Below are 26,604 nucleotides of genomic sequence, written 5' to 3'. Positions count from 1 at the left end.
TATGATGAATGAAACTGACCTTGTCCTCAGGTCATGAATTATTTGTTTAATGGCATTAGAAATACATAGTTAAATATTTAAATTCATGCATGGGATATGGTTGAAACTTCATTTATTGAATGTTTGAATGTGTCATCTACAAAGAACATGATAGTCTTCTGAGTTTTAAAACACTGACTAAAGCAAAAGCTAACAAAATAAGAAGAAGAGAGGTAAATACCATTACCTGAAATAACAGCAGTTCAAGAATAAGCAACACAGAAACAATTCGAGACAACAGACATTCAGAGTCTTGGGTAGTCGAAGCCCAGGTGTTTGAAGGAAAATGTACTGAGAAGGGACATTTATCAACACGAAGTGGCTTAGGAATAGGTCTCAGAACAACGAGCATTTGAATGTGGATGACATCCACAAGCAAGACAGAGATTCTGTGTACCAAGAATAGTTCTACATGTGTTACATGCATCATACTATTCAACCCCATCAGCCTCAGAAGTAGGAACTTTTTACTACTCCTATTATACAGATTAGGAAACCAGGCTTAGATACATTCAGTAACTTATTCCAGTTATAAACCTAGAGGTGGAACTAGAATTTAACTGCAGGCCATTTTAACCTAGATATTACAATCTTGACCATTTTGCAATCGCCTCCTTATAAACCCAGGATTTAGGTGCGACACTTTTGAAAAACAACTTGGTCAGAAGAATTAGTGGAGGGAAGGATGCTGAGAGTGTTAGCTATGTTTTTAAAGTAGTGTGTGCTGAGTTGCTCTGTTATGTCTGACTCTTTGTGACCCCGAGACTGTAGCTTGCCAGTACATGGGGATTCTCCAGGCAAGAATACTGGAGTGGGTTGCCATGCCCTCCTCCAGGGGATCTTCCCAATCCAGTGATTGAACCCAGGTCTCCCGCATTGCAGGTGGATTCTTTACCATCTGAGCCAGCAGGGAAATCCTTAAAGTTGTTAAATAGCACTCAAACAGAAGCAAAAACAGGCAGAAAGAATGTAGTGATGGAGTATCTAGACACAGTTTCAGATATTATTAAATTATACATCTTTCAGGAAATGTATTCATAGGCAAAATAACTTACATAGTGAGATAGTTAGGTTCTTCAAATAAAAGCGTTATTTGAGAACACCTGAATAAGATCAAGAATGCAGGGGCAGAAAATAAAATGCAGTTCCTACAATGTGATCATTTTTTAAATTTCTTTATCACTTGGCAGTATTAAACATTATGAGAAATTCTAAGAGCACTAAAACAATATCTTCCTATAAGTAACCCATAAGCTAGCCTAGAAAAGACAAGCATTAATTCTTGAAAGAAATCAATGATTAATGCAATTCTTGTTAGTTGCTCAGTCATGTCCAACTCTGCAACCCCATGGAGCCACCAGGCTCCTCTGTCCATGCGACTCTCCAGGCCAGAATGCAATTCTTGGGATGTAGAAAACTGAGTTCTGCTTTTGACACTCAGATATGCTGGACAGAATTTACTTTAAGGTCAAGAACATGGCTTACCAAGACTTTGAGAAGGTAAGATGTCAGCAAAACTTCTCTTTGAGAGCACCTGTCCATTTTCAGAACTTCCTCAATATCGCTCTTATTCCAAGATGTTTATTAGTATTTTGCTTCTTGTGATCAGAGCAGCACCACAATGCATTTTGGAGTATAAAAATGCTGGTATATGTTTTAGTATTTCAAATTATAAAGACTCATGCCAAATTATAAACACCCATGTAATGTGTATGGTAACTCTCATGTGATATTGACAATAACTATTAAATTACTATTTAATATCAATTGCCTAAAACATGATTGTCATAATGACAATGGGGATAAAATAATAACAAGAAAAACACTGGTTCTAAGAATGGTTCTAAGACATATGCCTATAAAAGACAATGAAACTTTCTTTTGGAGAAAAAAATGTTGTTAAGTTTCCACTTTATCTTCTATTCCTTCATTCAACAAAATATTATTGGGCATGTACTAAAGTGCAGGTAATTTCTCAGGCTAAAGATATAAGTTTAAAAAAATAACTCATTCCCTGCCTCCAACTTTGAAGAACTCATATCTAAAAATGATAGACATTTTAAAAAGTTAATAAAAATAATACAATTTTAAATGGTAAATCATGTTTTTACTGTAGAATAAAGATCACTTGAGTGCTTGGGAAGTCAGAGATGACTCAACAGAAAAGGCAGCCACTGAGTTTCTTGATGAATTAATCAGAATTTTGCCACATGGTCAAGGGTAGAAGAACATTATAGGATATAAAATTTGTTAATGAATGATAAATCCTAGCATAATTATGAACTGTAAGTTGTGTAGCACTCTTGAATGGTAAAATGTAAGGAGGGGAGTTACAGAAATTTAAATCAGATATGTAAAAGGGGACCGATGGATGCAGGGGTTTCAAGATGGCATGCTTGAGGAAATTCAACAAGAGTGTTAGTGAACACATTTCTGAAATTCCACTGGTGTGGCTCCACTAAAACTAAAGTTTCTCTTGTAAGAAATCCAACTCAAAGGAAGAAAGACAGAGACATACAAATTTTGATTTACTAAGAAAGACAGTTGTCAAACAAGGAGTAATAATCAGAACACGTCTATCCCTCACATAAAACTTTGAGAGGTTTTAGAGAGCTCTAAGCATCCTGGACTCCAAAACATCTCTGGAACAGTTTCCACTTGGTCTCTCTTGCTCCAAAAAGCAGTCTTTCCCTGAAAAGGCATTTCCTTCATTATAGAGAAAATTACCACTTTCCCTCCAGCCAATCCTCCACTGGGTTTAGGCTAACCACTGAATAAATGCATTTCACTATAGAATGGCCACCAAACAGAGACAACACTACATTGATGGCATTTGATAACAGAACATACAAAGCAAGAAGGCATGCTTCCAAATAGTAAGAAGTATGAATGCTACAGGGTAGTTATTAAGCCCAACAGCCCATAACCTCAATTAGGCTTCTGAAAAGTTGAACTGAGAAGTAAAAAAGTAAAGCATTCATGGTAAATTATCTAATTATTAAATTAGAGATATTAATAATCTCTAGTATCTCTTGAAGGAAACTGAATTAATTCACAAGACTAAAAATAATAATTCAGAAAATACCATTTAGCATTATAAAAAGGTAGTAATTTTAAACAAATTAAATTTTGTAATTACCTGAATACATTTTTAAGAGAACAATCAGCAAACTTTTATAACTACTTCCTTTCAATGAGACTTTTCCCCATATCTATAATTTAACCTAATGAACAAAAATCTCTTTTTCTCATCCTTAATCACTCATATATCAGAATATGGAAAATCTATTTTGATATTTTAATAAAATCAAATGCAGTCAGCATGCAAAGCAGATTGGGTTGAACCATTTTATTATACCCAGATGCACTATTATCATCATGGAGGTATTTCTTTTTGAAGTACAGAGTGATATAATTTTATAGGTCATTGCTGAACATTCCATTAAATCATAAAATAATAATAACTCAATTAAATCATCAAAGAATATATTGTGATCATCTAAATTATGTTTTAACAGTTTCATTAATATAATTAGTCTTAGATAACAAACATGATTGGGCCCTAGTAAGATATGAGATTTAATTGGCTCATTTCCATAATTGGAGCTATTCTATTTAACTTACCATTTTTTTCTTTTAAAAACATAGTTATTTCATTTTCACAGAATAAGCCTTTTGAATTAGATGTGAGAAGTAGACATATGATGAAACATAAGCATTGGTCTTCATTTAACCCTGAGATTAATTGGGTAAATGGATCCCCTCCTTAATTTTAATTATAGGCCCATGCATGTAATACACATTTTGCATTCCTAGACCGTCAGCTATCTATCTTTGGGACTTTAGTCTTTAAGTACAAAAAGAAAAAAAAGAGAGTATATCTCTTTACATGCCTCACATAGATATTAAATTAATAATATGAGGGTATAGCTTTCTAAAACTATGACATTCTAAAATTAATTTCTAAAATGCAATGCTGGCTCTGCTTGCTCTGGTAATTTAGCTTTATGAATCTGCCTTTCTGGCTGCAGTGGAAGCAAAATGCCTGGCCAGATGCAACATCACAGGCTGTGTTAGTGATACTCTCTGAAATGAAATGTTGAGTAAATCCACCAAGAAGAGTAGTAAGGAATCCAGGAAACGGTTTACAGAGAGTGCTTCATCTGTGAGGATTCAAAGAGACCCATAGACGTAGCTAAGGATGCATGAGAAATTGCATTAAGAAGTGTAATTCAGGAACCCTAGCAACACATTTGTGTGGCTCAGACGGTAAAGAATCTGCCTGTAATCCAGGAAACCTGGGTTTGATCCCTGAGTTGGGAAGATCCCCTGGAGAAGGGAATGGCTACCCACTCCAGTATTCTTGCCTGGAGAATTCCATGCACAGAGGAGCCTGGTGAGCTACAGTTGGGGTCGCAGAGTCGGACACAACTTTGCAACTAACACACACACACAAAGGGTATGTGATGTACTCACACATACCAAAGTGGTAAGCTTGGAACTGAAGAGTGCATATGCCCTTCCTACTTTCTAAATGAAGATATTGCATGTTTTTTTAAATACAACCTTTGGGAACCAAGTGAAAATATTAGATTTCCCCTTCTTAAAACTATTCTAATGTACCCCATCAAAACCTCCCGCTTTATAAATGGTTCAAAGCTTGACAAATAGTCATACTAATACAAATAAACATTCACTGAGCTCTTACTATGTTCCAGAAACAGCTTTGAGTAGTTACCAGATTTAATCTTAAAAAATAAGCCTGTGTGTTGGTTGATGACTCACTTATGGAGACCTACTCTTAAACTAGACTAGATCTTCCTAGTTAGAATTTTCTCACTCCCTCTATGTCATTATATTTACAACACTTTGTTTTTATCACTGGTTTTATTTTCTTTACACCTATATTTTAAATATAGCGTGGATAGGTTCAGTGTCTGTTCTAGTCATTATGTATTCCTAGCTTGTAACACAGTGCTGTACTCATAATAGTTATTTGAAAGTATTTATTGGGTTATATAATAAAGGGCAGTTTGAGTGAGCAGTTAGAAAATCTGTACAATCTTCTTTGAGAACTCTAAGTTAAAGAAAATAAATAGATGGTATAAATGAATCCTCTGGTGACCCTTTAAAATGTGTGCAGTTTGAATAATTCTAAAGAATGAAAACTTATTGTTTAAATGCCTCTCTTTTAGTAAAATATCTGAAGGATAAAGATTTAGTGACTCACTAGTTCCGTTTTTTGGCCAAATGCTTGAAAATAAATACATGGGTATATCCAAATGTATTAACATCCTGAACATTTCCTCCAGTCGAGTTTCAGAGGGATTATTTTTGCCTGCAAGTGAAACCAGCATGTCTTAAAAACCTAAAGCTAAAATGTTCTCTGATCCCTCCTCCAGTGGTGGCTTAGATCCCTGAAGTCTGGAATGCCAATCAACCTGTGTGAACATGGGTTTCAGCTCTGGAGTGTGCCATATTGAATACTTCACCAGCTGCCTGGGTTTTGTGTAAACCTTTATTATCTCCACTCTGTCCTGCTTCTCTTTCTGCTTTTCATCCTTGATCAGTTACATTCCCCGCAGTGTCAGGGAACAAAGCACTAGTTTTAATGGGTCTTTTCCATCTCTAGTTTCTGTTTTCTGCTTCATTATTGCCAGCTGTTTCCTAATATTTTTCCTGCATGTATGAAAAGAGACCAAACTCTGAGAGGTACACAAAATAATTCAAGGGATATTTATCTGAATTTAGAAAGCCAGATGCTCAAAAAACCCTTCTACAGGAAAGTATGTTAAATAGTCTATCATGTGTAGGTTTATATTTATAGCTTTAAATAACAGTAAATGTAATTTGATCCATTGCTCAACAAAATAATTCTTCCACTATTATAGGAATATGCAAATTATAACTTCAACTTTTTATTTAATAAGTTTCAGTATACACTGTATTATATATAATTTTTATAATAAATTGCAATCAATTTATTTCAGTTTGAAGAGATACTATATACTTAATAATGGTAATCTGAAGAAATTTGCTCACAGTAAGACTTACTGAGGGTAGAACAAAGTGAAATCAAAAATTTACATTCCCCATATTAACTGGGATATACTACAAATAAAATTTTATTAAAACCAAAATATTTAATTTTAAAGTATGTTAACATAGGCAATAAGCTAACAATACATTTCATGAATAAAATACCTACTTCAGAATAATATCCCTTTCTGAAACACAGATACTAAGTTTCTTATAGTTGATGATTAATCAGATTATTTGCACTTAAACAATTATACTAAATTAATATCATTGCTTATGAGGTTCTGAGTTAGTTTTCCTTTGCTTTTAAGAAGGTTTTCTCTGCCAGTTTTCTAATGGATTGTAGTGTTCGTAAACGTGTCAGTCTCTGCAACTCATCCTTAGTGGTCCTACACTCATCAAACTCTTTGCACACATCACATGTAATGCTGAAGTATGTGTAATATATTGTACATTTTATCTGCTTACTATTGTAAGAAGTTCCCTCATACTAACTTTTTTTTAATTCATCATAACCCTTTACAGTATGTACGACCCTTATTACCATTTCATAGATAAGAAAAACGAGATACAGAGAGAATACATAATTTTAGGTCATACAACTCATAAGAGCAGAGCAAAGATACAAATCAAGGATTGTAGTTCAACACAACATGCATTTAATCAGCATTCTACAATACAGCTCTACATAAGTGACATGAATCAAACACAGCAGCGTTTATGAAGTATATTTTGATTGTCTCAAAATATAATAGATTAAGCCTGGGGGGGGGCTCTTTTTTCTAAAATGTTTGCATTTTCGCACAAGCTAAACATTAATCCACAACAAATGTTTCTTTCAACTGAAAGACATACATTTGTAGAACTCTAAAGAAAACTGTTTCTAAACCTGTACAAAGTTGTGCAATATGTATTTTTAGAGTCAATACATTGCTGTTTATATTGGAAATGCCTGTAGGAAATTGTTCAATTCTTGCCCTTAGAGTCAATATTGTTTTCCTAAAATATAAACTAAAATGGACTAAATATTAAAAATATTGTTCACAGTCTTAGGTAAATCTTTTCTTAATATTTTCCACACCGTACACTATCTGAATGATGACAGATGTATCAATAATAGCAGTAAGGATAAAAATAAGTCCCAAAAATAGGGACATATCATTTCTGTTTTATACTGCTGAATTAACATATCATCAAAAAGCAATGGCATTAAATAACAGAAATCATTTATTTCCAGGAGGTGGTGTGTTGATCAGTTTCATATGGTGTCTAACAGGGTGCCAGGATGACTAAAAAAGCAAATATGGCTTTACTCATAAGGCTGGCCGCTGGGAGATGGGCTGAGACCATTACTGAGTAGCCTCCGCACGCCTGCACAGGGCCTCACCACACGACTTCAAGGACTTATGTCAAAATGGTTCAGTTCCATGAAGGAGCATTCCAAGTATACAAACACCAACATGTCAGCTCTCACTCAGGCTTAACATTCATCAGGCCTGCTTACGTTTCTTGACCCACACTGGTTACATGGTCAACTCAGAAAATAATGTGGGTGAAGACTACAAACAGGAATGAATACAGGGGGTGTGGTTCATTGAGTGCCTTCAAAGTAATAACTACCATTCAAGAAAAAAATATCACTCCTACATAATTTACTATTTTTGCTTTAATCAATGACAAGTTCAACTGAAAGTCTAGCTCCTACCATCTTTGCAAACTCAGAGCTAGCATTATATAGATAGCCTCAGCATGAGAATATTGTGGCGTATTATTTTTCTCATTGAATTCCTTATATTTTAGAATGAATATGGACTTGTCTAATTTCCCTTAGAATCTAACTAAATCTCTCATCCTTTGTTTGAAGTGACTAGGATTTTGCCTTTATTCTCTCTACTAATATTTTATTGAATTATTTTAAAATGTATTTCCTCTCTTGGATTCAAGCCTAATTCTGAAAACTAAGTCTGCTTACCTAGCTGTTGACCTATGAAGAAAAATATCACAAGTAATGGATATCTCTTTAAGCAGAATGCTAGCAAAAATTTGGTCATAAGTTCATGCGCTTACTCATCTCTGGGGGATCTCATTTTCTAATAGTAATCTGACTAGTCCCCACACTTTTTTAAAACACATATTAATATTTATGTTTCCTAGATGCTATGCCTTACCAAACCAGCTGTACTTTTAGTGTTCTAGGCACATCTGGGAAAATCTCCAGTAACCTACACTTCTCTTGTTATTTATTTTATTGCTACACCACAGTTCTTATATATGCCCTCCTTGTTATGACCAGTTTTGACAAATTATACATTCATTTAACCATATTCCAAACAAGACTGAGGATATTTCTATAAAGCAAAAGTTCTTAGATCCCTTACTAGGTAATCCTCATCTATCACCTTCCCAATTATCTTACCGATTTCTATCACTACAAACTAGATTCAGGGGTGTGCTGGTTTAAAAACTGTCTCAAATAAAAAAAAAAAAACTTATTTTGTAAAGTTTGTCAATTTTGATATTGTAAATACTCCTACTATGATAGCAAGGCTGATTTTAAACTACCAATGTTAACTTCACTTGAATGCAGATTTGGAAAGAAACATGAATTAGCATACTATTATACATTATGGTGGGCTTCCCCTGGTGGCTCAGATAGTAAAGAAACCATCTGCAATGCAGGAGACTTGGGTGTGATCCCTGGGTTGGGAAGATTCCTCTGGAGGAGGGCATGGCACCCCACTCCAGTATTCTTGCCTGGAGAATCCCCATGGACAAAGGAGCCTGGCAGGCTATAGTCCATGGGGTCGCAAACAGTCAGGCACAACTGAGTGTCTAAGCACACATAAACACTATTTCCATCTTTCAAATAAACGTAAATGAATAAATTCAACATAGGTAAGAACTAATAAATTTTAAGTGTTCATTATACATTACCTAATTATAAATTTATACAACTTAATTTCTAATAGTTGCTGTGTTTAACTGGCTCAATGAAACCCTGAAAGTTTTATAACAGGTTACTGTGAGCTGATGTGAGCAAGCTCCACACAACATTAACAAGATTTTTCTGTTCTGTGAAACAAATGCCATATAAATAGAATTCTTCTGTATGCCCTCTTTTGTATCTGGTTTATTTTGCTCCAATAATGTGTTTGAGATTCAGGCATGGTATTGCATGCATCAGTAGTTTATCATCTCTTATTGCTGAATGATATTCCACCATATGAATAGAAAAGAGTTTGCTTAACCATTTACCTCTCAATGGACATTTGTATTTTCAGGCTTCAGTTCAGTTCAGTTCAGTCGCTCAGTCGTGTCCGACTATTTGTGACCCCATGAATCACAGCACACCTTGGCTGTTACTAAATAAAGCTATGAACATTTGTGTTGATTTTTATATAGACTTAAACTTTTATTTCTCTTGAGTAAAATCCTAAACATAGAATTGTTGGGTCACTAGATGTTGAGCTTTATGAGGCACTGCCTAAATATCTTCCAAATAGTTCTACAATTTTACCTTCCTACCAGCAAAGTATTACTATGAATTTTTAAGTTGAATCATATTATTGCCAACACTTGGTATTGCCAACCCTTGCATTTTATCCATTAGAGTGGGTAAAAAGTGTTATTTCATTGTGGTACTGATTGACTTTTGCTAATTAATAATTTCTTTGACTATCTTTCCATGTAATCATTAGTAATTTTTATATTTTCCATAACAAAGTGACATTTAATTTTCTTTTCCCCATTACACTTCTTTCGTCAGATTTATGTGCTATATTTTCCCCACTTCCACAGTCACTGTTTAGTAATTCTATGGGACAAAGGAATGTCATGCAGCTGGCAGCATAGATAGAGAACACATTGACTGACTGCCCTCTGGAAGTTCTTTCAAAAACAAGGTCTACACTCAGTTATTTGAACTGAACTGGGAACCCAGAGACTTAATAGCCAGACAGGAGCACATATTAACAATTCTGTAGACCTGTCACCCTTCCTGATGTGAGTCCTGCTTGGAAGGCCCTTATACCGTAAATAACATTTTCTTTCTGTGGGCATCATCTATGCTCTGGGACTGAACTTCTTATGGGAAAGTCAGATATTGGCACACGGACTTTCCTCTTGGAAGTAATCATATGAGTTCTTCAGTTATGTAAGAAGATAGTACCAGTAGATCACATAGCTCTCAAGCTGCAGAAGTTTCACCAACATGAGGCTATACTTGGTTATGAAGAGACCTTTCCGAAGGGAAAACTAAGAAGACCGACACATTATTTATAACCACTCCACAGGCAAGTGTCTGTACTCCAGCTAGAAAAGTCTTCAAGTAGGAAAAGTGGTACAAAATTTGTTCCTAAAATGATCACATTGGATCTGAAAAGATTCAACTCAATGTCTACCATTGTTTTAGATGATAGAATTGGCCTAGATTTCTTGGTTGCAGGCCAAGGCAGAATTTTTGCAATCACTAATATATCCTGCTATACCTTGGGCTTCAAGGCATGGGCTAAGTGAAAAAGGTAAAACAAATTACCTTTAAAAAAATTGAGAACATCACTTGGAATTCTAATTATTAATGACTTATGGAAATTTCTCCTGTGGTTTTGTCCTAGACTCTGGTTCTGGATTGAAGTCAGCACTGTATACTGGTCTCATCCTGCTGCTCATCCAGTAGATGGTATCGATAGTTTTAATTAAATGTTAGATTTGGTCCCATCCTGTTAGTCAGGTTAATCACCAGAATATTCAGCAGAGATCAGGGTGATATAGAAACAAAGGTGGATATAGTTGAAAACAATTCTCTAAGGGTCTCCTGTACTATGTGTCTTTCTAGTAGAGATGTTGACTGTCCCTTGTCCCAGACTATCTTTACAGGGTTATTTGTATGTCAAACATACACAATTTTCCCATTCATTATAATAGTAAAAAAAATTTCCTTCTGAACCAAAGTATCTGCAGTCTTAGTGCCCATTTAAAAAGATGTATGTTCCCTAAACTGAGGGATCCTCTCATATAATGCACTGCATGTACAGTTGTCAACTAGCTCTCTTTGTATTGCTCTGTAGGAATTGGGGCTCAGAGAGCCGATGCAAAAATGCTAATATTCTGGCTCCTGTTCTTGTGAGTAATAAACTGGCCTTCATCTCTGACTCAGGACACTGTGGCTGACTACCTTGAAAGCCTGTAAGAAGTGTAAAAATCTCAGACCTTTACAATAACTGACAGTATCTATGTCCAGTAAAATCCACGTAAGAGAATGGTCATAGTTATACCAGTTAAAGACCAAAGTCTGGAAACAATGTACCTATCAAAAGGAGAACAGACTTAAAAACAGACTATACAACATATAGTGTTGTAACGCAATGGCTAAAAAACATTAAAGAACTGATAAACTCAACAACATGGATGAATCTCAAATATAATATGTTGTGTAACAGAAATCAGAAACAAAAGAATACATACAATATGATTCTATTTACATAGTATACAAGAATCAATCAATATCAAAACTATGAAGGACATTAGAAATGAGAAAAATCTGAGAAAATATCACAGCCAAAAGAGTCTAAGGAAACATAACATAACAACTAACTGTAATATGACATAACAGATGAGCTTCTGGAACAGATATAGACATAGGTAAAAACCAAGGATATCTCTATGTGGAAACTAAGGATATCAACAACCTTGGATATGAAGATGCCACTACTCTAGTGGCAGAAAGTAAGGAGGAACTAAAGAGCCTCTTGATGAGGGTGAAAGAAGAGAGTGAGAAAGCTTGTTTAAAACTCAACATTAAAAACACTGAGATCATGGCATCTGGTCGATCTGTTTCATGGCAAACAGAAGGGGAAAAAGAGGAAACAGTAACAGATTTTATTTTCTTGGACTGTAAAATCACTGCAAAAAGTGAATACAGCCAGAAATTAAAAAAAAAAAAAAAAAAGTGCCTGCTCCTTGAGAGGAAAGCTACAACAAACCTAGACAGCATATTAGAAAGCAAAGACATAATTTTGCCGACAAAGGTCTGTAGAGTCAAAGCTATGGTTTTTCCAGTAGTCATGTACAGATGTTAGAGTCGGACCATAAAGAAGGTTGAGCACTGAAGAATTGATGCTTTTGAATGTGGTGCTGCAGAATACTTTTGAGAATCCCTTGGACAGCAAGGAGATCAAACTAGTCAATCCTAAAGGAAATCAGCCCTGAATATTCATTGGAAGGACTGAGCTGAATGGAAGCTCCGATACTTTGGCCACCTGATGCTAAGAGCCAACTCACTGGAAAAGGCCCTGATGCTGGGAAAATGGTGAGACAAAGGGGTGACAGAGGATGAGATGGTTGGATGACATCACTGACTCAAAGGACATGAGTTTGAGCAAACTCAGAGATGGTGAATGACAGGGAAGACTGGCGTGCTGCAGTTCATGGGGTTGCAAAGAGTCAGATAAAACTTAGCAATTGAACAATAACAAAAGGATATCTCAATAAACTGGACTTCAGTTAATAATAATGTGTCAATATTGAATCAGTTGTAAGAAATATTTCAAACTAAGTAATTATTGGGGAAATTGTGTATAGAAATGAGTATGGGAACTCTGCACTATCCTCACAACTTTTCTGCAAATCTAAAACTATTCTAAATAAAAGATTTATTTAGAGTAACAAATGACTCAGTATCCTTAGAGAAAGAGAAAGAGAGAGGGTGCAAGCTGACTTCTGAGGCACATGATTATGATCTGTCTTAAAGTTTTCTCAATTTTCCATACTTTCAGTAATTATGTTGTTTATCTCTCACATTATCTATTAGTCTTTAATCAAATTTTCAAAGCTACTTATGGACATAATCAGTATCTGATTAAATTATATGTAGTAATAAGTCATCCATGGGTCATCTGCCCTTAGCAATACTTCATTATTGGTGTTTAGACTCTATTTCATACTGTCTTTATAGACAATTCTTACTATAAAAAAAAAAGAAACCAACTGGCTTCATTATAGTTATCAGGATTGTGTTGTAACAAGCACCAGAGTTCTCCATACATTTTGTAGACCAATGATTTTAATTAATTCATACTTCTTCCTAGGATTTCAAATAAAAATTACTTGATATTAATGTCTAATAGTCAAAATATTATTCCAGCACACAAGAAAACTAGGTCATGGCCACAGTAAGTTATAAACTGGGAACATGGTTTTATAAAACTTTTAATATTATCATTGCTTATTTTGAAAACAAACTCTCATATAAGTCTGGCTCCAAATTATCAAATTTGCAGAATGTCAGACACCAGCCAGTTGTCATTTATGTAACAATTTTGTCAAATATGAACATTACTAGAGAGTTTCTTATCTATTCCATTGGCCTATGAGGAATGGACATTTCAATTAATTAAATGGAAAAGCAGAGAAACAAGAGTGACCTTGACAGGACATAGGCCAAGTCTAGCACAATCTGAGATCACTGGCCAAATGGGACGATTCATTCTATACTACTGAAATAATCACTATTTCTTTAAGTAAAATATTTACAGAAATATTATAGATAAGAAACCTGAATGTTAAATCTGAGTATAAATTCAAGTAAGATCATGATCATGCCATGTCACTGAATGTTTAAAATTAAAATTTGAAGATTAGGTATTAATACAAACATTGCTAAGAAACTTTACTAATTTAAAAATAAATTTAGTATTAGCCATTATGATTGGTTCATTAGTTATTCAATTTTCTATCACTACCTATATCAAATGAAAACCATAAACAGACTAAAATGTTAACAATTTTTTAAATTGCGTTTTTAACCCAAATGTCTCATTAATCCTTTTGATAATTTTTTGAGTCAGGAATGAAAGTATATACCTTAATATATCTTTTCTTTACAAGAACTCACCAAAACAGAACTAAATTTTCTTCTTTATTTAATAAAATGTATAAACATTCTTAAACTTCCAAAAATGGTTTGAACATAAATCTGGAGATAAAATTTTAATCTGATTTCCACTAAAGGGAAGATATAGTTGCATTTGGTTTGTCTGGTCTTATGCAAGTTAATCATTTATAATCATATCAAAAATTCATTTTTCTATTTCCAAACAAATATTTGTTTAATATAGTTTGCTGAAAAGAGATCACATGTGTAGTTTGCCTGTGTAGTTTGCATGTGTAGTTTGCATGTCCATTCTAAATATTAGATGCTGCAACAGAATTTTCTGAAGTTAGACTAGGGAAAGAGAAAGAGATATCTGATGGGTATGAGTTTTCCAGATCACTAGGAATTATTTTTTTCTTTATCTTTTATTTTGTATCATTTACCTTAACATCTATTATAGGAATAAAAGTAGGTTTCCAACAAAATATAATGAAGTCTGTAGATAGAAAATTACATTGCAGTAATTGTTCTAGAGATGCTAGCAGACACACCAGTAACTATTTTTGTTAATCTTATGAGACCCATAAAGGGCAGCCTTTGTTTAATAGCAAGTTTTGACATTTATTACCTTGCTTCTAAAAGTTTTTATCCTGTTCAATTTACGAAGTCATAAGTGCATCACCTTCCTTGAATATTGTGTTATCACTGATATTCTAACATGTTCTTAATTCCTCTGCTCTAAATGCATAGGGTTCTAAGACAATGTCCTTAAATAATAAACAGAATATTTGTGTCTATATAGCTAGTGTTTCTAATAATGGCAGAATACATGTAACTCCATGGCTGATTCATGTCAATGTATGACAAAATCCACTGCAATGTTGTGAAGTAATTAGCCTCCAACTAATAAAAATAAATGAAAAAAATAAATAAATAAAGCACACACAAAAAATAAAGTGAATGTTAAACTAATAATGGCAGAAAGCTCTTCTGTTCAATGGGAAATAAACTATAGGCTTAAAATTTTTAATGAAAAATTGAAGTATGCATATGTATGATCCCTCAGTACTCAGGTGTTCCTGTGTGTGAGATTTGGATTTGATTCATGTGTGTGGTGGGAAAACAAGTAAATATATCATCTACATCAGACTCTACTGGCTACTAAAATAATCAATCTGATTTTTTTTCTGGTTATAGTATACCAGTTTGTTTTACTTTGTGAAAATATTTCTGTTTTTGGATGAAAAGAGACCTTTCAAATAGCTACTGAAACAAATATATATATTACATTTTTTGAACATAACTTCACAGTTTTACTATCTTAATTTTACTAAGTAAAGATGAAGTTTAGAACTAGATGACTTGGCTTTTGCTCTTCTTGCTCCTTCCAGTTAAAAATGTATTTATCTATTAATGGCCAGTAAACCTCAGAACAATCCCTTTTGAAGTCTGACCTTCTTCTAGAAAACATGCTTAGCATGACAACCATAACTGTTCTGTTATTAGGCTTCTTTTTTAGGGCACAGAGGAAATCATCGCACTTCTGGTCCCACTCATGTCATGAGACTGGTAACTTGCAACATTTGAACTGAATATTTGGTGTGTTTTAGGAATGTTCACTATGTTTCCAAGAGAAATACTGGCATCAAAAAATACTGGCATCAAGAGCCAACTCATTTAAAAGACCTGATGCTGGGAAAGGTTGAGGGCAGGAGGAGAAGAGGGACACAGCATGAGATGGCTGGATGGCATCATCGACTCAATGGACATGAGTTTGAGGAAACTCGGGGAGACAGTGAAGGACAGGGAAGACGGGCATGCTGCAGTCCATGGGGTCACAAACAGTCGGACAAAACTGAGCAACTGAACAACAACAAACCTAGGAAGGGAGTGAATGCAGAAACAAGGGAGGAAGAGAGGAGAAACAGTGCAGACTTGGGGCAGGATCCCGCTTTCTCCTCAAGGGATAACAAAGCAATGACTCTGGGTTCTTCTGCAGAAACTAATGGCTTCCAAGTGGCACTAATGGAAAAGAGGGTGTGCATGCCAAGTCGCTTCAGTCGGTGTCCAACTCTTTGCGCCCATATGAATTGTAGCCCACCAAGCTCCCCTGTCCGTGGGGATTCTCCAGGCAGGAATACTGGAGTGGGGTGCCATTCCCTCCTCCAGGGGACCTTCCTGACCCAGGGATTGAACCCATTTCTTATGTCTCCAGCACTGGCAGATGGGTTCTTTACCCCTAGCACCACCTTGAAAGCACTGTGGTAAGGAATCTATCTGCAATACAGGAGACATAGGAGACGTAGCTCTGATCCCTGGGTTAGGAAGATCCCCAGGAGGAAGAAATGGCAACCCACTCCAGTATTCTTTCCTGGAAAATTCCATGGACAAAGGGGCCTGGCGGGCTACATCCCCTGGACTCACAAAGAGTTTGACAGAACTGAAGCAGAGACTACGACCCCCACCCAGCGGCAGGATGGTAACTGAAGGCAACAGACAGGACTCCTGCAACACTGCCCGGCCACCATAGTCCACACCAATCAGAAGAAACGCAAGCACCCTACAGGCCTCACACCAAATTTCACCTATAAAATCTTCTCTTTGAAAATCATCAGGAGTTTGGGGTTTTGATCAAATAACGCCAGGGCTTCCCAGGTGGTGCTAAGTGGTAAAGAACCCACCTGCCAACGCAGGAGATGTGAGAGATGTGGGTTTGTTCTCTGGGGTGGAAAGAGTCCCTGGAGAAGGGAATGGGTACCCACTACAGTATTCTTTCCTGGAAAATTCCATGGAAAGAGGAGCCTGGCAGGCTACAGTCCATGGGGTCGCAAAGAGTCAGACATGACTGAACGACTTTCATTTTCATTGTGCACCAGACATACAAACTTGTATTCAGAAACACTAAGAGTTTGGGAAGGAAGCCAAAGCCAAAATAGTAGAGACTAAATAAAGTTCATTTTTCTGCACATTCAAAAAAAAAATTAGGTTGAAATCTCTTGATATCTTTTTTGCATTCAATCAGATTGCTTCAATCTGAAATCGTTGTAGTCTCTAAGTCATATCCGATGGCAACCCCATGGACTGGAGCCTGCCAAGCTCAATGGGATTTTATAGACAAGAATACTGGAGTGGGTAGCCATTTCCTTCTCCAAGAGCTCTCCCTAACCTGGGGATTGAATTTCTCTCTCCTGTACTGCAGGCAGATTCTTTTCCACTGAGCTGCTAGGGTAATTTGAAATTAATTTAGGTCAGTTTAGTTGGCAAAGTGTGACAGTATAAGACTTCATTTATAGTAACTAAGATTCAAATATTCTTTTTATTTTAAGGAACTTTGTAATCTCTCAGATTTTCAATATTATTTGATAAAATATTTTGAAATGTTATATAGAAGAGAGAAATATAATCAATTGATGGCTCAAATCATTTAAAAATCCAGTTACTAATATACCAAAATTTTATTGAACACCTAGATATGCTAGACAATATTCTAAGAGGGGAAAGAGAATTGTGAATTAACTTGTCAAATATCCCTATGTTAAATGGATTTTAGATCCTAAAGAAACAGAAAATAAACAAAATAATTACTGTAATTTCATTATTCTCAGAGTCCTCTATGTTTGCTTATTTTCTCTACAAAATTTAATTATAGTTTTAAGTTTTAAAAATTGTTAACCAACACACTCAAGTAAATAAGTTCCACAGCGAAGTCCTGTGACCATTAGAAGAGACCCAATTATCATTAGACACTTTTTAAAACCTAAAATGGCTCAGAAATCAAACCTAAAAAAAATTAGTAGAAGTTTTAAATTTTTAAAATTTTGTACTTGTAAATTTTGCAGAGAGTTATCTGTACATGTTAGTAGATAGCTGTGTTTTGGCCAACAGTGACTTGACTTTTTTTTTTTTTTTTTGGTGTGATGCAAGGAATTTTGTTTCAGGTTTTATCTTAAAACCAAAATAATTTATTTCAAAAAATAAAATAAAACATACAACCAAAAAACAAAAAATGAATCAATATTAGAGGGAACACATTTTCAAAAGATAATAGATGATTATCTTTTTGGTAGGAATACAGTTTTCCATATTTATATGCATCCAGTTGCTAACTATCTGACTTTAGTTACAATGTGACATGCCTAAATTAAAATTTCTTTGCTTTTATGCATAAAAGTAATACACCTATATTGCTTAGAAAGGTTGTTCTCAATTCCTATAAGCAACAAAATAAACATGCAAGGCATCACAGGACAAAAGAATTCAAATTGCCTTTATTAGCCTCACAGTCTATTCACAAACATAAACAAGGCAAATTCACTGTTAAATTATAGATAACCTGCTTAAGTCTCTACTAATTCTTTTCAATGGTGAAGTAAACACTCATGTAAAAGGGCTATAAAAACGGTCAATCAAGTCATAACTACTAACCTGGTAGCTGTTTTTCCTATGTAGGTTTTAAATCATGCACATTTATAATTTTGAATTTATTGTATATCCTTAATTTACAAGTAGCCATACATTTAAATATTTAAGCATACCCTGGGTCCCCTTTGTTATTTTATTTTGTTTTCTCTGCATTTGCAATGGACACAGCATGTTGTAATTTTCAATATCCATGATAACCTCATCAAATATTTTTATGATTAAGGAATTTTAATTCATTAGTAACAGCATTTTACTGTGTGTTCAATCACAGGAAGAATTCATTTGAATGAAACCATTCTCTACAATGTAGCATAAGCAAAATTGCATTTGTAGTCTTTGGCTATTTGGTAAAGGACCTGTCTGCAATGCTGGAGACCCAGGTTCCATCCCACGGTCCGTAAGATCCCCTGGAGAAGGAAATGGCAACCCACTCCAGTATTCTTGCAAGAATCCCATGGACAAAGGAGCCTGGCAGGCCACAGTCCACGGGGTCACAAGAGTCAGACACAACTTGGTGACTAAACCACCACCATACATAAGAATGGTCTCTGAGCTTCAAAATTATCAAGGAAAAATAGAAAATTTGCTGTTTTATATTTTAATGGCAAAAGCATGAAGCTTAAAATTAGTTTCCCTGATTTATATAGCTTAGAAACAGTAATATGCACATGGAAAAATACTTAAAGTCATATTTTCCTTTGGGAAGAGATACTCTGTACAGTTAATGATTGCTATGGGGTGATTGTTTATGTCCCTCCAAATATTATGTTGAAACCCTAATCCCTGAAGATGAGAGTATTAGGAGATTTAGTGCTTAGGTCATGAGGGTAGAACCTGCATGAATGGGACTAAAGTGAAGCGAAGCCGCTCAGTCGTGTTTGACTCTTTGCGACCCCCTGGACTGTAGCCTACAAGGCTCCTCTGTCCATGGGATTTTCCGGGCAAGTGTACTGGAGTGGGTTGCCATTTCCTTCTCTAGGGGATCTTCCTGAGCCAGGGATCGAACCTGGGTCTCCCGCATTGCAGGCAGACGCTTTACCGTCTGAGCCACCAAGTTAATTTCATGAATGGGATTACCACCTTAAAATAGAGACTCCAGAGAGATCTCTCTTTCTATGGTATAAAGACATAAGAAGGTACAGGCTATGAACCAGAATAGGGACTTTCATTAGATGGTAATCATACTGGAGTCCTTGATTTTGAACTTTCCAGCCTCCAGAACAATAAGCTATAAAATTTTGCTGTTTATAAACTTCTTAGTCTGTGGTACTTTGTTACAGCAGCCTAAACAGACTAAGACAATGATATAGACATGTGGCAGAACATGAAAATTCCAATATGAAAATTTATCAATTATATATGTATATATATTTTTTCACCTCCTTGCATCATTAAAATAAATTATTTTTCCTATACCTTCAGGATATTCTGGAGATTATGGCATCCACAACCTTTAAGAAAGTGGTTCTGATTTTTCACTTGCAATAATTTTAGCTATAGAATTTTTTCAGTTGTAAGCAGTCCCTGAAAACTGTAGGCTGTTCAAGAAGAGAGGCTGCCAACAACTTCTTTTCTTAAAGATCTTATAATTAGCCAGATAAATAATTATACCAAAAGACCACTGTAAAAAAAAAAAAAAATCTGAAAGAAGCTTACAGGAGAAATTGCTGGTGATTACCTAGCTTCCACAGATATAATAGAGTCGGTGCCCAAGTCCTGAAAAGTTGAGTCACACATCAGTATGTATAAAGTATTGATAGTAAATAATATCAATCAACTTCTACCTCCAATTTTCTGGTAAGAATGACAATTACCTACACCACAAGACAGCATCTGTGGACAAATAATTATATGATGACTGTGCTATCTACAAGCCACCTCTACCTCCTTCCCTGTCCCCCCATTCCCCCACAAAAAAACAGAAAATCCATAAACACAAGCTGAATAAGTGAAGAAGCAACTTAGGAAAAACTCAAATACTTCTGAGATTTTCTGAAGTAGAAGAATTGTTATGATGCCCAGTTTTAAATAGATTGCAGACAATATATCTGAATTGGCATAAAATTGGAGAATTGGTACCTGTTTCATAATATCTTAAGAAATGATTCTATGAAAGCTAAACATAATATATGAAAAAAATATTTACAAACACGTTATACTTACATTCTTTTGGTACTTTGGGTTGCCTTATTCTGGTCCCAATATCTGAGGGCTATGTAGGAGACAACTTCTTTCTTTTCACTCCATGTCTACTTAAACACACAAATAAGGAAACTCACCCAACGTTCCCATTCAGTGAAAAGAATTTTAGCCATTTCTTATTGTTTTTACTTATTTCTTTCCAAAAGAGGAACATCTAATTAAGGAGGACATTACATTAATTAGGCTGCATAGTTGATGGTGGTTACTTTGTCTTTAAGCCTGAAACATACTCCAACCTGTCTTTTTTGTGTTGACTTAAGCACTGCTTGTGAACATAATCTCCTGTCTTGAGAAGTAATTTATTGAGAGTGTGCATAACTTAGATTGTCTAATGACTGACACTTATTATTCATGAGCCCATTAAACAAATACTCAGGCAGTTTAGAACAAAAATTGACTGATATTCACAATGTGTATCATATAATCCTCCCAATTAGTGAAAGCCTCCTCAAAGTGGAAGCAATTTTTATTTTACACATTCACAAATAATCCTACATGTTGGATACATTCAAAGTTCTATCCATGAATCTATGCTTGAAAAATTTTCTCACCTATCAAAAATGACTCCAAAAACCTGATGATTATCAAATCATTGAATATCTGGATCATAAAAATTAAGATATAAAGCAGTTTGAATTGCAGTTCAGGATAACCTAAAAGGTAATTTCTTTATTCAGGTTTAATTCAAAGGGATCAACTGGAGCAGAACATCTAATTGTAACATACATTTCATTTAAAAGTTAAGGAACTCCAAATTTTGTGAGTTTTGTTGATTTTTTTTTTGGGCAGCATAGGTATAAATTATATAGAAACTTATCTTTCACTAGGCAGATTATGTCATCATTTCCAAGCATATATGATCCTCAGGACTTAAATTAGTTGTATGGTCCCTGTATTTTTATAAAATTACTTATTCACAGGCAGATATGTGTCTTCTCAAGAGAACTTGGTGTTATTGCTATTTGTGACTCTATAGATCCTTCCAGCATAATGCTTTATAGTAAGGTAAGAAAATCTAAGATGATGGGAACCAAATTGCTACATAGAGCAAAAGAGAAGATGTCTCAGATGTGCTCTTTCCCTAAAATGTCTTAATGAAAAGTTATGACAAAAGTCATAATCTTAATGGTCTTTGTGAACCTGGATGGGAAGAAAGGGAAGACTTATCAGACCTGTATTTTACCAGGTACACTAAGTTGTGTTGACTTGTTTTAAAACAGAGAACATAAAGGGAAAAGTGCAGAAGTAACTAGCATATTAATTTTTTTTAGCATATTAATTTTATAATGCCCAAGATCCTTAACATCTCTTCAACCTGCCAAAGAGTTGAAATTTCACTACTATAGTTTCAAGACTTAAATGTAATCTCTGTGGTTTCTCTAGAGTTGGTATCATTTGAGATTTACTCTTGGTTAGGAGGCATTCTACAATCTTCTGTGCATTCATGCTACTTAGCCATATTTTCCACGGCAATTCGTATTTCATGGGTCAGGTGTCATGGAGGGCTCATTAGATACATAGAAAAACAGGCAGATGCATAGACAGATACACAGATAGGCACATAGATACATAGATTTTTGCATTTGATATCCAGAGACTCAGAAAGTAATTCAAAAGGAAGGCACCAAGCCTTACACTTCGATCATTTTGAAGCAGACTCACATTAAAATTTCATTAATCACCTGGTATCACCGTGTCTGTCAAAATCACAGTTTTTCCTAGAATTAGCATTAACTCATATCCAGTGTTAAATAAACACTGAGGATATCTCAGTTTTCTTTTCCAGAGTGCAGCTGCCTGTTAGAGATTCCATTTGTAAACTGCTGAGGAAAAGATTCACATGATGCACTTCTCATGTTATTTTGAGGGCTTGTTTAAAAAGCACTTGGGCTCTCTTTATTGAAAAAGTATCAGGTCTGTGAAATGACATGTTTGGAAGTTAGGCAAAAGGCTGTAATTCTCTATTGCAGTTGCTCATGTCAGGCAGGCCTATTTTCACATTTAAATTTTGCTTTTTTCCAATGTAGCGCTTATTAATAACTTAGCAAGTTGCCTAACTATATCAGTCCTAGGGCTACAGGACCAAAAACTTCCACAGGTCACACTATTCTGATTAACAAATATATTTATTACTTTATTATGGAAATCAAATTTCACATTTTATTATGGAAACCAAATTCACTTTGCATTCAGCCCTGAAATGCCAATAATTGGTCTGTGCCTCACTGTGAACCCAATATTCCCAAAGAAGTCAGTGAACTCATTTATAGCATGTCTCTCCATCACCCCTGGCCTATGAATATTGGTCTCTGCTTTTTAAAGTGTAGTTTCTACCTTTATCAATATGCCCCTCATTGTTTAGCTGGAGCATATGACCATGGACCCCTTTATAATAAAGTCTGAGAGTGCACATAGACTACAATTAACAATTCCATGGAAGTAGTCTTATCTAAATCTCTAAATTCTATCATGTACATTTGCCAAAGTATTCTGGTTGCTTGACTTAATTTTATCTACTATAGATCCAGATTTCTATCCATTGACCAAATGAAACAAGTGCAAATTCTTCCAGGCCCTCCTGCTGGCACACACTGAATCTAGTACATCTTGTAGATACATCATGCTGATAAAGTCACTTTTAAAAAAGCTGGATGTTTTTATATTTAGTTAAACATCCCCAGCAGTTATATCCTCATGCATTCTCATGATTTTAATTTTTAAGCCCTTCATCAAAATGCATTTTGCATTTTCAAGTGTATATACTTGTTGTTCAAGGTTTAACACTGTTATTAGCCCTTCCACTTCACCCATGTAACACAAGTACAACTTTCCTTTAATTAGATGGAGATTACAGAGGATGGCCAAGTTCAGTTACAAAGAGAATTGTCCGTTTCTTTCAAAATATCAGCCTCTTCAAACCTTGAAGGGAAGGTCATATCAAATGAAGAAAGAAAGTCTGCTTCAGATGCCAAGTAAGATTCAGGAAAGTTTGAGGGGTCAGGACTTAAATTATCAAATTATCTCAATTCTATCTGTTGCTCCTTTATATGCCAATCAATATGATCACATCATATTAGTGACCTGAAGAGGATTTAAATGTCTTTGAAAGTCAATAAGGCACAGGATTGAAATGTGAGTTTGATTTCAGTTTTGGTAAAGAACTGTGGCTTCAAGGGGAAAATGTAGAGCAGTATAATATAAAGTGTCTGTCAGTACACAATTTGAGATAAGATTCAGGAAATCTGGACTTGTATTTCCATTTGTTTAAGCTCTCTATAGTTTCTAGAAGAGGGGAAAAAACAAAGACCTTCACATTTAATGCAATTTACCTTAACCATCATGTTCCCTACAGTAACAGTTCCTGCCTGCCCCCAAAACTTTGCATTCAGTGGATGTTCCCTGCAAATGATGATACACAAAAGTAGGATCTGTTTTCTACTATTCATGAAAATTTTTAAAATTTTTAAAGAGTAACTGTATTTGCACTGCCCTCAACCCTAAAATTCCCAGAAAATAAATCATATAATCCCTGGTGTTTCTATCTGCAAATAATCTAGGTTACATTTTCTCTATCAATATGGATTATCAGTTCAAACAATAGAAAGCAATTCCAAAAGAAAAAAGCTTTTTAGGGGATTCTGGAAAAGTCTCAGAATTGTTTCAAGAGAAACTGGCTTGGAACATATTCTGAAAATAACAGTAACCAAAATCAGAATGCAAATTGGTCTAGGGTTTGACACTTTCATTGGGTATGGACATCACATGTTCTTCTGAGCTGTGGTGTTGGAGAAGACTCTTGAGAGTCCCTTGGACTGCAAGGAGATCAAACCGGTCAATCCTAAAGGAAATCAGTCCTAAATATTCATCAGAAGGACTGGTGCTGAAGCTTAAACTCCAATACTTTGGCCACCTGATGTGAAGGACTGACTCATTAGAAAAGACCCTGATGCTGGGAAAGATTGAGGGAAGGAGAAGGGGATGACAGAGGATGAGGTGGCTGGATGGCAATCCCTAATCGATGGACATGAGTTTGAGCAATCTCTGGGAGCTGGTGATGGACAGGGAGGTCTGGCCTGCTGAAGTCACACGACTGAGGGACTGAACTGAACGGACAGACATGACTTACTCACACCACCAGCAAAATCACTAGGCAGCTAGAAGCAGCTGAAATCAATACCATTCTAATATTGACAGGCCAATTTTTCAATATACTACTCTAATTATTTTCTATTTCAATGCAATCTCTTTCAATTGTCCCTTGACTGTTTTGGAGAAATAGAAAAAATTCTAAAATTTATATGGATTCTCAACGAACTCCAAATATTCCAAATCAATCTTGGAAAAGAGCAAAACAGAAGACTCACACTTTGTGACTTCAAACAGTACAAAGATAAAGTAATCAAAACAGTTAGGTACTGATATAAGTACAGATATATAGACCAATGGGATACAGTAGATAGAGTGGAAATAATCTCTTGTATGCAAGGTCACTATCAAAGCTCATGCACCCTAAAACCTATGCTCTGCAACAAGAGAAGCCACCACAACGATAAGCCCGCACACAGCAACAAAGAGTAGCCTCCACTCGCCACAACTAGACAAAGACTGTGTGCGGCAATGAAGACCCAACACAGCCAAAAACAAAGTCGCCATATTGTGAATTACATATTTGACATATCCAGAATATATAGATAACTCCTAAAACTCAGTAACAAAGAAAACTGCATTGAAAAATGGACAATGGACTTGAACTGATATTTCTTCAAATAAGATCTGCAAATGGTCAAGTATATAAAAAAATGTGCAACATCTTAACCTTTTAGTATGTTGTTGTTGCTTAGTCTCCAAGTTGTGTGCGACCCCGTGGACTGCACCCTGCCAGCCTCCTCTGTCCTCAGGATTTCCCAGGCAAGAATATTGGAGAGGGTTGCCATTTCCTTAGTGAGGCTGCTATCAAAAAAGGTGTGTGTTCTGCTGCTTTCAGATTAAATGTGCTCTCTCTCTCTGTCTCTCTCTCTCTCTCTCTCAATATATATATATATATATATATATATATATATATATATATTTATATCCCTAGGAGTGGAATGCTGGCTTATATAGACTTAATTGTATGTATATATATATATGCATATCAATTAAGTATATATATGTATACATATATTAAAAAACAGTAATTCGAAAAGATGTATGTACCCCAATGTTCATAGCATTATTTATATATATATATGTATATATACATACCAATTATGTATATACATATCTAAAAAATACACAATCCTTTGAAAATATATATGGACCCCATGTTCATATTTATGAACCCAATCATTATTTATAATTGCCAAGATACAGAAGCTACCTAAGTATCTATCAACAGATAAATAGATAAAGAAGATGTGGTACATATATACAATGGAATACTACTCATTCATTAAAAAAGATGAAAATTTTCCATTTGCAACAACGTGGGTGGACTTGAAAGGCATTAGGATAAGTGAAATAAGTCAGAGAAAGAAAAATACTATATATTATCACTTACATATGGATTCTAAAAAATACAACAAACTAGTAAATAAACTGAAAAAGAAGCAGACTCAGATATACAGAACCAACAAGTGATTACCCTGAGAAGTGGGGAGGGGTACCATAGGCATGAGGGAGTGGGAGGTACAAGTGATTGGGTATAAAATAGGCTCAAGGATGTATTGGACAACATGGGGAACAGAGTCAATGCTATATAATAACTGTAAATGGAAAGTAACTTTTAAAAATTATGCTAAAAAACTGAAAACTAAGAGAGGAAATAAAATAGAATCCTATAAAAATGTTCAAAACCAGAGAAAAGGGAAAGTAAACAAAAGCCACAAATATGAACTGATTTGAGATGCACGCAGCAGTAAAAGCCAGCTTGTAGCAAGCAGCAGCCGGTGGAAGACGGAAGACAGGTCTTAGTTTCCCAGACCTGGAGTCCTCACCACTGAACCACAGGAGGCAGCAGTTAGGGCTGGGTGGCCTAGTCAAGAGGGAATTCA

Source organism: Odocoileus virginianus, chromosome 24, assembly GCF_023699985.2.
Source record: "Odocoileus virginianus isolate 20LAN1187 ecotype Illinois chromosome 24, Ovbor_1.2, whole genome shotgun sequence".
In the NCBI taxonomy this organism is placed as follows: domain Eukaryota; kingdom Metazoa; phylum Chordata; class Mammalia; order Artiodactyla; family Cervidae; genus Odocoileus; species Odocoileus virginianus.
This window is presented reverse-complemented; position numbering follows the sequence as displayed.